At 39.9% G+C, this 13,180-nt stretch overlaps 1 pseudogene; it reads left to right on the top strand.

The window, feature by feature from the left end:
• The first annotated feature begins 8,790 nt into the window (after positions 1 to 8,790).
• Positions 8,791 to 8,888, top strand: LOC115290948 (annotated as a pseudogene).
• The last annotated feature ends 4,292 nt before the right edge of the window (positions 8,889 to 13,180 follow it).

The raw sequence follows: 13,180 nt of genomic DNA, 5'->3' as shown, positions 1-13,180 counted from the left end.
CTGTGTCTCCCTCTCTCTCTCTGCCCCTCCCCTGTTCACAGTCTGTCTCTCTCCCTCTCTCAAAAATAAACATTAAAAAAAGTTTTTTTAACTTTAATAAAATTAAACAAAACTTTTTAAAAGAGCCCTGTCTATCTTGATCATATGTACATGTATATTCTACATATAGAATTGCATATAGTCCAAGTTGTTTTTCTGAAGTTTGTCTTAATTTTCCATTTAATTTTCTGGGCATGAAGGTTATCTTAAGTTGTCAAATGTAGTGAATTTTTTTCTTCCTAATCCTGCCTATATTGCAATACTAAAAAGAAAGATATTCTGTATCCAAGATTGTGTAAGTAGTCCAAGAGAAACTTTCTTTTCTCCCAGTTTATGTATTCATCAGACTTGTTTACACTGCAACTTTAACCTACCAAACTTTTGATTACAGCAGTGGGGTAGGAATCTTTCTTTTTTCCTATTGTTTAAGCAAGTGTACCAACATTTGTGAAATGATCCGTCCTTTCTCTCTTAGATTGAAGTGCTATTATTAATATATAATACATTTTAAAATTTAAATCTGCTTCTGGCCTTTTTATTCTGATTGCATATTCTGTCTGTGAGTCCCATGCCTATACTACACTTTTAATCAGTATTATTTTATAATGTATTTTGACATCTGATATGATCTTGTGATTTTTAAAGACCATGTTATCTTTAATGTTTAACTACTCTTCTTTTTCAAAATGTCCATTATTCTTACATATTTAGCCTTTTATGTATATTTTTTGACTTTATTTTCTAGAGCGGTTTGGATTCACAGCATAATTAAAAGGAGGGTACAGAGATTTTCCATGTTCTCCCTTCCCCCCCCCATGATCAGCCACCCCCACTCTTGGTACATTTGCTACAGTTGTTGAACCTACATTGACATATTTCTTTAATATATTTTATACTATATTATATATAATATATTCCTTCATATGTTTTTTATGCTAATTTTGGCACATTTCCTCTTCCTCCCCCACCCCCTACCCCAAATCCTTTGGGGTTTCCATTGGGATACCAAATTTATATGTGAATTCAGGAAGAAATTACTCTTTGCAATATCAAAATATCTAGAAACAGAGTTAATCCTTCCATTTATTTAGATTTTTGATTATGACCCTCGATCAGGATTTGTAGATTCTTCTCTTAACCTAGCATATTTCATGCTAAGTTCATTCTTAATGTTATTATTGTAAAATAGAATATTTTTTCATTATATTCTTTAACTTTTACCCAGCCCATTGGCTCATTTTAAATTACAACTGTATTGACATATTATTCACATCCTCTAAAATTCATCCTTATTTAAGGAATGCACTTCAGGGCTTTTTAGTATATTCACAGGGTTTTTGCAAGTATCACCACTGTCTACTTTAGAATATGTTAGTCACCCCAAAAAGAAACCGCATGCCAGTCAGCAGTAACTCCCCATTTCCCCTCCTCCACCCCTCTATGTGTCTCTTCATTAGCTGTTTCTAACCTGTATTTTTTATAATAAAACTGTAATCATAAGTACAGTTTCCTGAGCTCTGTGAGTCATTCCAGTGAATTATCAAATCTAGGGGAGTCATGGAAACACCTGAGTGGTAACAGCTAGTTGAGCAGAGGTGGGGGTGGCCTGGGAGCTCCGAGGTGCAGGTGACGTGGTGGGGGCAGTCTTGTGAGGGTCGTGGTTAGCACCCGCCTTCACCTGCAGTACATCCGACTGTGTCTGAAACACAACAAGCTTCTTTTCATGTGCTTTTTGACCCATTGTACGTTGGCTTTGGCGAAAAGTCTGCTTAAGTCTGGTGGCTGTTTTTAAATTGGATTATTTATCTTCTTATTGTTGACTTGCTAGAGTTCTTTATATATTCTGAATATCAGATGTATCAGATAAGTCAGATATATCACTGGTGAATATTTTTTTCCATTCCGTTTGTCGTTTTTTCACGTTCTTGGTGGTGTGTTTTGAAGCAGAAAAGTTTTAAAGTTTGACGAAGTCCCACTTAATCTATTTCTTATTTTGTCATTTGTGCTTTGGGTATTACAGCTAAAAAACCATTCATTATGTAACCCGAGATTACAGAGATTTACTCCTACATTTTCTTCTAAGAGTTTGGCAATTTTAGCTGTTGTTCTCAGATATATGATCCGTTTCCAGTGAACTTTGTGTGTGGTGTGAGGTATATAGATATTCAGTTGCCCCCGCACCCAGCCTATTGAGTTTTAAATGTTTTGTAACTACCACCTGACATACGTTCTAATAGATTTAATGCATTCTTCTTTTTTTTTCAAGCAGATAATATTATGTACAAATGGTAAGTCTGCCTTCTCTTTGACAATATTATGTACTTACTATTTTGTCTTCTCAGATACTAAAAAAAATAGTGGCGATCACATCATCTTTGTATTATTCTTCACATTAGTAGGAGTATTTCAAGAATTTTGCCACCACTAAGTATGATACTTCGTCCTTATTCAGTAATACATGCCTTTCAGTATCTGCTGCTATATCTTTATTTTACTGCTACTGATATAAACTGAGGATATATGACATTGTTGTAAAATTTCTTTAAGATTATGTTTAAGAATATATTGTTATAATTTCTATTTGCATATGGCTGAACATTTATTGGAGGGGAGTGCCTTTAACAATCACTTTTGAGAATGTTTTCCTACCATATTTATCCACAGCAATTTATTTTCCATTAAAAATATAAGGCCTTCTTCACAAATGAAAATATGGTGGTTTTGACTCTATATAGAGGAGAATGCACTTCTTTTAAATACTGTAGTTTTATTTTAAAAGTGAATCAATTCATGAACTTCAATGGATAATCCCCAAACACTGTTCAGATTTCAAAAGGTACAATATAGTACATACTGTAGAATAAAATCTCCTTTTCATTCTTATCCTCTGGCCAGCATGTTCTTCTCCTTGCAAGCAATTCTGTTAGAAAGGAGGAAGCCAGGTTTTTTTTATAAAAGAAATACACACCCACCCACCCACCAACACACAACACACACCCAAAATGCATGTGATATATACAAAATATATCGAGTGTTTACATGAGAAAAACAGTGTGCTGAGCAGTCCTAAGGAGTCAGATGGGAGGCAGAGACTTGATGAAGAGTCTGGTCACAAAAAGAGAGAGAAGAAGCTGAGAGAACCATTTGGTGTTTTTCCGATATTGACAGTTAACAGTGTATTTAAACTCCAAGTTCCTTTTCTCACCAAGTTTGGCAAGAGATAAGTCTGAAATCCATGTCACATTAACTTCGTTAGATACAAATGTCTTCCACCTCAGCCTCCCCGACCTCTGATGGCAAGTAAGATAGGACCCATGCATTCCTGAGAGGCGACCCGTCAAGGGTACAAAATGACAAACCAAATTTCTGTACCAAAATGTACTAAGCTTCTTCAGTTAGATGGGAGAAGCTTAAAAACATCAAAATCATGGTACAAAAATAACTCAAAAGCCTTTCCCCAAATAAATTTGTATTGTAAACAACTGAACAGTCATTGGACTCGGGGTGTCTGGTGCGGGCGGGCACCTTGAACCCAGCAGCGGCAGTAATGCAGCCCCAGGACTGATAAAGCTGTGGCCAGCGGATGGGTTGGGGGTGGGAGAGTGGAGCCTAGGCGGTGGGGGGATGGGAGGCATTAGGGGAGGGGGAGGAGCTGATTCAAGCGAACCAAACTCACAAAAGGCTGATTTATAAACAGAAATGCCATTTGTTCATTAACCAGCACAGGGAACTAGAGGAGTGCTTTATACATTCTGCAGAAAAACGCAACATGCTGTTCATTGTGCAACAGAGTATAGGGGGCAGGGACCGGGACTTACTGCTGGGGACAGGACACGACGCCAGCAAATGCAAGTCTCTATCCCCTGCACAGTGTTGGGTGAACCCTCAAATATGTTATCCTTTGGTCTCTACTTTTTTAAAAATTTTTGTCTTTTCATTCCAGTGTCTTCTTTTAGCACCTCATCCCTTCAGATAGACCACAGTAAAATCGAGCGGACAGAGTTACTCCACAGTGTTGACATTAAACTGAGTCTCCTGTGGTCTCTCCTCTCTCCTCGATCCTTAGCGCGGGGGTTTCTGTGGATGGCTGGGAGGTAATAGTAACATGGTGTGGCGGTCACCTGCACAGGCTTGGAGCCCCCTGGCCTTAATTCCAATCCAGGGCTGGCCATTTGCCAGCCACGTAACCTCTCATAGTTATTTCACTTCTCTTCCCCTGGGAAAATGGAAATAACAGAATCTGGTTTAGCAAGTCATCAAGAAGATGAAATGAGCTAATTTATGTTGAACACCAAACATTGTGTGTTCTAGCATACGCAGAACACTCAGCAACTGTTAGCCGTTAGGATTAAGGCCACTCCCCTTAATACTGTTGATTTGTAGTTGTTTCTGCTCACAGAGAATCAGCTATTTTTAACTCTTTTGCCCAGATTAAGGAAAACAAAAAAAGAAGTTCAATGAGAACAATTTGATTGAGTAAGAAGTGTGAAATGCCCTCGGTGTTTCAAAGAAATGCAATTTCTTTTTATTACTTTCAAATTTGAATATAGTACAACTCCAAAAACATGGAGAATAGGGGAATAAATAAGTAAAAATTTTAAAGGAGGAATAAAGTAAAAAAAAAGGAATGTCATGTAAAAATGCAATTTGTAATAAACAAGTATTTCTGTATCCTGTTATTCTTCCTGCTTCTATGCTTGCCTTTCATAACTCTATTTGCAACACAGCAACCAAAATCATTTTTCAAAGATTAAGTTAGATCATGTCATTTCTCTGTTCAGAATCCTCCAATGGCTTCCCACCTCATTTGAAAGGCCCAAGTGTTCAGAATGCCCCAGAAGGCCTTATGTAATCTGCTCACCTGTCTCTCTGACTTAACCCCTCTCCCTTACTCAGCACGTCTCAGTGGACTCTCTGCTGCTCCTCATCCATGCCCGGTGCTCCCACCTCAGGGCCTTTGCACTTGTGGTTTCCTCCACCAGGAATCCTCTTCTTCAAGTCACATCTCCTTTAAGGCCTTCCTCCAATGCCACCTTCCCTGACCCTCCTGTAACTTCTCCCCCATCCCCACCACTATGGGAGCTCCTTTCCTGCCCTGATTTCTCTATGGCATTTCTCTATCTGCTTGCTGATTTATTTTGCTTATAATCTGCCCACCTCCACCCACCCCCACAATGTAAGAGCCACATCAGGGGGATTTGTGTGTTTTCCTTATTGCTGCATCCTAACCCTTGGCATGGCGTTGGCACTCTCCGTGGGGTGAATGAATGATTTCATGAATGGTGCCAGGGGCGTTTACATATGTCATCTCGCTTACGTATTTCGGTAAAGATCTGATTTTCCTAATAATACATCACTAAAGAGTAGCCATTATTATAATTACATATTTTTATATTCAATGATTGCCGTTTGCTGAAATTAAAAATGGACTGAAAGCATCTTGAAGTTCTTGAAGCCGGCATTTGAAAAACACTGTTTATTCTAACGTGTGGATGTCCTTTAAAGGCATCTTACATAAGACGGAGATTCAGAGGAAGAAGTCGTTTTTAACTTCTCTACTCAACATGAATGACATACTGCTGCTAAATTACAAGAGATTATGAATTTCCATGTAAAGTTTAAGTTGACCTTTCCTAATTTTAGCATGAATTGCTCGACTCCAAAAAATGATGTTTAAATTTGTCCGAATGGTGCAGCACAGCCTCCCTGCCGCTGCCTTGTGGGAGACGGGGCCAGCCTACTGAATTTCTGGTATCCGTTACAGCGATGACATGAAAGAAATGTTTGTAAAAACAAATGTTTGGTTCCAGGCTGCAGCCTAATTTAATAGTGTACTTGAAAAAAGAAAAGTGAATGATTCATTCCAAAACCCCTAGGGAAGGAGGGGTGATTGTAAACCATTTGGAAAAGGGGCGAGAAGGCCTAACGTGAAACTAATGCAGCAAATCTTCAACAGCAACTGAGAAAGTCTTGCCTGAACGCGATGGAATGCTGGGTTTTCCCCCCAGATTGGTTTTAGCTGGGGAAAGGCTGTTAGATTCAAAAGCCTTTTCCTCTGCTCTGATCTGAGGGGGTGGGGGAGAAGGTTATAACCGGATTGATTTTTTGATAGTTTCAGATAATATGAAGTATTTGGATGAAAGATTACCCTGGAAGTTTTCATACTTGTGGTTTTTTTCTTAAGGCATTAGATGTGATTGTAATTTTTTTTAGGGGTCACAGCCCTCGGGAAATTTTTATGGAAGAAGGAAGAGACTTTTTTTTCCAAAAACAGAAACGAAAATTTAAGACACATGAGCCATCTAAGGAGGTGGAGTAGACAGCTGTGGGCAAGACCCCAAAACCCCTCCCAGTGCTTGCTTGATGCCTGAAACTTTGAAAATCAGGAATTCATTTTCTGGGATTAAGATTTTGTCTATTAAAACAGTAACAGCCTCAATCAAGATCACATGTTAAACTCTCTGGGCCATTTTCATTCCAATGGTAATGGCCTCACGGACTCCAGATCTATCAGGTTTTTTCAACTCTGGGGAGAGAGCAAGTGGATCCTGGCCTTTTGGAGATGAGCCTACAGGTGTGACAGGAGGTGGGGGGAGACACCCACGGAGGAGCACGCAGAAGGTCACCAGAAGGCAAGGAAGCCGGGCAAGACAACATGAAACCTTTCCCGTCAGTAAGTCCGTTTTCGCTCATTCTTACCAAGGGCTCCCTTCCCTGCATCCCAGACGAGCATAAGGTTGATACAGTCTGCGTATGAGGTAAACCTAAACCACAGCTGGGATTATCCGAGCAGCTAATCCCTCAACATTGGCCAAACCCCTTGCTTACTTCGACCAGTATCCTTTGTTTTCCCTTAACTACCCGAGATGTTCAATGTCTTTACCATTCTAAAATGTATTCTGTAAAATACTTATGACGTGGGGGACTTAAGCGCTCTCCTCCACAGATCTATAAAGGAGCAAATTTGCCACTGCTGTGTAGACATGATTCTAGTCCCGAAGCTGCCTGTCAGGCTCCCTGGACTAGTGTTACGGGTCCCGTGATAACACTGACATTTTGTTTTCATTTCTCACCATTTCACTTGGTTCCTTTTATGTAACTTGCAAAAACAATGTGGTACCTAGGAAGGGCGAAAAGGAGATTTTATAAAGTTTGGCTTATTGTGCCATTTTAAAATAATTTGCAGTACAGTGCATGTCTTTCTTATTAAAGCTATGACACAGCTGTTCAGAAAGAAAGAAAGAAAGAAAGAAAGAAAGAAAGAAAGAAAGAAAGAAAGAGAAAGAAAGAAAGAAAGAAAGAAAGAAAGAAAGAAAGAAAGAAAGAAAAGACAAGACAAGACCAAAACCCTCCTCTTGTAAAAATTACCAGGCTTGTTCATCATCTTTAGTTTCTTTACCTCGTATTATGCACACATTCGGTGGCAGACACGGGGCTGGGCACGAAGGCCTCAGAGCTGTGATCCATCATCCTGACCTCAGACTGCTCAGTCGAGTCCGCAGGAGGAGGCAGACAAATGACTACCTGCTAAGAACATGACAGAAGTTTGCATGGGGCTGTGAAAGGAGCCCCGCCCATGGGGGCCGGGGAGGGGGGCGCGGCAGCAACGCTTTTCTGGGGGAACTGTAGTATCTGAGCCGAGAGTTGTAAGGATGTGAATCATGTAGGAATTAATCAGAGGAAGAAGTGGGTGCTTGAGTGCGTATGAGGGGGGGGGGCGGTATTCCAGGCGGAGGAACAGCACATGCAAAGCAACAGTGGAGAGAGAACATTACCTCCCTATCTTCACCTTTCTAGGACAGGGCTCAATTCTTACTCATCACTGAATCACTGGTGCCTATTAGGTCTGTCCTAAGTATCCAACAAAAATCCGTTGAACTTCAGTGAATCGAACTGCAATCACTTATTGCTGTTTTCTAGATGTTGGTGAAGGGGCAGTGGCTAAAAGAGAAGTTTCCGTTCTCGTGATGCATATGTTCTAGGAAGGTATTAGCATGAAGCAGTACTTGCTAAGAACATACCACCTGCTGAGCAGTGTCTAAGAGATTTATGTATTCATTTGTTCAATCTTCAAAACAAGACTGTGGTAGGTGTTCTACTGTGATCCCAGTGTGTTGCCATTGTGGACGCAGAGAGGTTAAGAACCTTACCTAAGCCTACCCAGCTTGTGAGCCGCAGAGCTGGAAGTCAAAGTCAGGAAGTTTTGGCTTCCAGAGTCAGCCTCGACCTCCACAGTTAGCCCTTCAGGAATTTTAAAGTGCCTCTCAGTCTTATTTTTGGAAAATGAAATAAAAAGAAATTATAAATGTCCATTCTCCCTTGATCCTTTTTCTCTTTAGCAACCTAAGACTTAATTATTTGGCATAAACACATGAGAATAATAGACATTTTGAAAAGCAAGGGTAGGATTAAAATGAAAGATAATATGGTCTTGAAAAAAGTAAAGAGGGGATAATAGTCATATCAGATATCAAAATGCAGTAAAAATTATACTGATTAAAAATAGAGTCATGGTGACTATAGTTAATGGTACTGTATTGTGTATGTGGAAGTTGCCAGGAGAGTAGATCTGGAAAGCTCTATCACAAGAAAAACACCCTGTAATTCTGTGTGTAATGGATGTTAACTAGACTTACTGTGGTGAGCATTTCATAATATATACAAATATTGAGACATTACATTGTATATCTATCAGAAACTAATGCTATACTGTTGTATGTCAGTTATATCTCAGTAAAAAAAGGAAGAAAAAATATAGCACGTATTCTAAAATTGGAATGATACAGAGAAGGTTAGCATGGTCCCTGCATAATGATGTCATGCAAATCTGTCATTGACAAAAAGATGTGTGTGTATCTATGTGTATATATATGTGACACCCAGGCCCCTCTTATTCTTATCTATCAACTTCCATTCTTTTTTTTTAAATGTCTATTAATTTTTGAGAGAGAGAGAGAGAGAGACAGAGTGCGAGTGGGGGGGGGCAGAGACAGAGTGACAGAGAGACAGAAAGAGATGGAATCAGAAGCAGTGGCACAGAGCCCCACCCGGGGACTGAACTCACAGGCCGTGAGATCATCACCTGAGCCAAAGTCAGATGCCTGACTAAGCCGCCCAGGCACCCCACATTTGCCCTCCATTCTTGAGGGTGAGGTTTTAGTGTCCCTGAGAGGCCTCTCGGAATAGACAGGTATGTTTATCTCCTTTGCACAAAGTAGGGAAGCAGTCCACCTCACTGCCCCCACCCTCCACCTTCGTAATGGGCACTTGCGGGCAGGGCAAAGTTGATCTGAGAAACCAGAGCATGACCAGGTACACTGTGGAGCATGCTATCCATCTGGCACTCCACCAAAGTGTAATTTTGTTGTTCGTGCTCATGCTTCCTTATGGAGTTTCATTCCCATTTATCATTGTCCCTAAGAAATAAAAACTGCTATTGGACCTAGAAAAAAAGGTAAGGGATGGCAGGATGGCTCAGTTGGTTAAGTGTTTGACTCTCTTTTCTTAAAAAATTATTTTACATTTATTTATTATTGAGAGAGAGAGACAGAGCATGAACAGGGGAGGGGCAGAGAGAAGGAGACACAAAATCCAAAGCAAGCTCCAGGCTCTGAGCTGTCAACCTGACCTGGGGCCCAAACCCACGAACCTCGAGATTATGACCTGAGCCAAAGTCGGTCACTCAACCGACTGAACCACCCAGGCGCTCCAAGTGCTTGACTCTTGATCTCAGCTCAGGTCTTGATCTTAGGGTTGTGAGTTCAATCAAGGCCCGCATTAGACTCCGTGTAGGGTGTGAAGCCTACTTTTAAAAAGTCATATATATGTGTGTGTGTGTGTGTGTGTGTGTGTGTGTGTGTGTGTGTATGACATATGTATATGGCATAAGTATATAGTATAGTATAAAATTGAATTTAGATACTTCTGCTGTCAATTTTCTTCTCTCCCTAGACTTAAAAATTGGGAAGAACAATGAGAAAGAGTTGCCATTTAACTACAAAGAATCTAAACAAATAAATACAAAATCTGTTGCTATGCCCTCCACTCAGTATTTCCAATGATAAAACCAGCTCTCTCAAATCAGATCAAGAAGTGAGAGAACTGGATTCTGTCTCAAGAAAAGTACTGACAGACTGATTCTTTTCTTTTTTTTTTTTTAGCATGGGGAGAACTTCAAGATTTTCAAATGAAATAAACATTTTTATTATTTGATTTGAGCACTAAAATTCATAGACAGAGAATATGCATTTTACCAAACTGGTAACTGAAAACTATTAAAAACCAACTTTTTTTAGGGGGTGGCACCTGGATGGTTCAGTGAGTTGAGCATCTGACTTGGGCGCAGGTCATGATCTCGCAGTTCAAGCCCCACATTGGCCTTGCTACTGTCAATGCAGATCCCTCTTGGGATCCCCTGTCCCCTCGCTCTCTGCCCCTCCCCCACTTGTGCATTCTCAAAATGTTTTTTTTAAAAGTTCTTTTTTTTTTTATGTTTTTCATTTTAATTCCAGTATAGTTAACACACAGTGCTATGTTAGTTTCAGGTGTACAATATAGTAAACTCCATACATCACCCCGTGCTCATCACAAGTGCCCTCCTTAATCCCCATCTCTTATTTCACCCATCCCCCCATGCACCTCCCCTCTGGTAACCATCAGTTTGTTTTCTATAGTTAAGAGTCTCCTTATTGGTTTCTCTCTCTCTCCTCCTTAGGTAGTTTGTTTTGTTTCTTGAATTCCCACTATGAGTGAAATGATAGGGTATTTGTCTTTCTCTGACCTATTTTGTTTGGCATAATACTCTTTAGCTTTATCTATGTTGTTGCAAATGGCAAGATTTCATTCTTTTTATGGTTGAATAATGTTCTATTGTATACATACACTACATCTTTACCCAGTCATCTATTGATGGACCGTTGGGCTGCTTCTGTAATTTGGTTATTGTAAACAATGCTGCAATAAACCTAGGGGTGCATATATCCTTTCACTTGAGTGTTTTCGTATTTTGGGGGTAAATACCCAGTAGTGCTGGATCATAGGGTAGTTCTATTTTTAGTTTTTAAGGAAACTCCATACGGTTTTCCACAGTGGCTACACCAGTTTGCATTCCCACCAACAGTGGGAAAGGGTTCCTTTTTCTCCACAACCTCATCAACACTTGTTGCTTCTTATGGTTTTGATTTTAGCCATAAAAACCACGTTCTTGAATGCCATGTTATATTGCCTAATTCTGAGAAAGAGGATCTAGCATGGAAGTTCAGCACATATTTCTACCGAAGTCTTAATTATTTTAAAATTATAAATTTAATACACCTGAAAGTGATATAACATTGTATGAACTATACTCGAATAAAACATTTTTAAATTATAAATTTATCATAAAAATATAGATTTAAATAGATTTATAAAAATAAATTTATATAACTTTACTATCCTATGGCCATATTCCAGTCACTTAAAGACTCTAACCTGAAGATTGATATACTATTTAGAAAGTTACCTTACCAAGGAAAGAGAGCTGTGAGCAGTCTTACAAAGAGGAGATTGGAAAGGACAAGGCAGGACTCAGGGACACAGGGCAAGGTTGGAGATGGTGGAGTAGTAGCTGAGGGACTCGAGAAAAAAAAGACAAATTCAGGAGATTTAGGAAATAAATAGGATCAAATTTTACTATTTTACTCTTCTATTTGAGATTAGAAGAAAAGAGAGGATTTGAATAAGGAGCTGAGAATAATCCTCAGATTTCTCTCTTATGTGGTTGGATGGATCATTGTATCACCCAACTAGAGGAGAGCCCAGGAGGTACAGGTTGCAGGGTGGAAAGTAAAGACTTTGAATTAGGACATGTTGAATTTGATTCATCTGTGTGACCACCAAGCAGAAATGCGCAAAAGGGAGCTGTTGTCCTAGGGCTCAGAAGAGCTCTGAGCTACTGGAGTATCTGGGCAAATTTTTAGGGAATCATCAGATTATGGGTGAAGTTGGAGCTATACATTGAATGGGATCACTCAACAAAAGTATGAATGAAGTGAAGAGAAAAGGTGAGGACAGAGTCCTAGGGAATATAAACATTTGAAGGGTTGGAAAGAGAAAACTGAGGAGAAATCATCAGAGATGGGTGGAAAACCAGCAGAGGGTGATGTCACAGGTGCCAAAGAAGAGGAAATTTAAGAAAAAGATGTGGCCAATAGCCAATGACACGGAGATGGCATGTATTTCAAAGTCTAAGAACTCCATAATGGATTGGGTGATATGGATTTCACCTCTGCCTTCTGCTGAGGGAGCTTCACTATTTGAGGGGGAATGGACGCCAGAAGGAAGTGGGTAAAGTAGTGAATGGGAAGGTAGTAAAGAAGCAGTGATGAGTTTATGGAGTGATCTTTGAAAAAAGTCGCCTGTGAATGAAAAGAGAAAGTGTTAGTGTAGATGAGAGAAAGCCTTTTTTTCTCTTTAAAGATAAAAAGCTTGAGCATATTCATAGATTAAGGGAAGAGAGCAGTGGAGTGAGAAGGATTGAGGATACAGTATAGAATGCATAAAGGAGGGGCGTCTGAGTGGCTCAGTCGGTTAAGCATCCGGCTTCAGCTCAGGTCATGATCTCATGGTTCACGGGTTTGAGCCCCGCATTGGGCTCTGTGCTGACAGCTAGCTCAGAGCCTGGAGCCTGCTTTGGATTCTGTGTCTCCCTCTCTCTCTGACCTCCCCTGCTCATGCTCTATCTCTGTCTCTCAAAAATAAATAAATAATAAATAAATAAATAAAAGAATGCATAAAGGAGAAGACTAAAGCATCAAAGGAAATAAGAAAGATTGGTATCCAAAGTAGCTTTGAGCAAGTGATGGGCCACCCTCTCCAATGAGATGGAAGGAAAGAATGATCAGTGCAAATGAAGATAGGTCCCTAGTTGGGGGAAGGAGAGTAAGAGATTCAGGGAGTTCCATCAAGTGATGGTTTGTGGGAAGGGGGTCAGGAGGAGAGCATTAAGGTTTGGAAGCACCATTTAGAAATTTAGGGTAGAACGAGGTGGTTTAAAGACCCATAGGATGACAGTACAGCATCATAGAAGATCTGTCTGTGATTGGAGATCATAAATTTATAGCTGTGCTAATTTGCACTTTATATGCTGATTGACTGGTCACAG

This window comes from Suricata suricatta, chromosome 4 (genome assembly GCF_006229205.1).
Source record: "Suricata suricatta isolate VVHF042 chromosome 4, meerkat_22Aug2017_6uvM2_HiC, whole genome shotgun sequence".
In the NCBI taxonomy this organism is placed as follows: domain Eukaryota; kingdom Metazoa; phylum Chordata; class Mammalia; order Carnivora; family Herpestidae; genus Suricata; species Suricata suricatta.
Note: the sequence above shows the minus strand (reverse complement) of the source record. Positions and strands in the feature narration are given on the sequence as shown.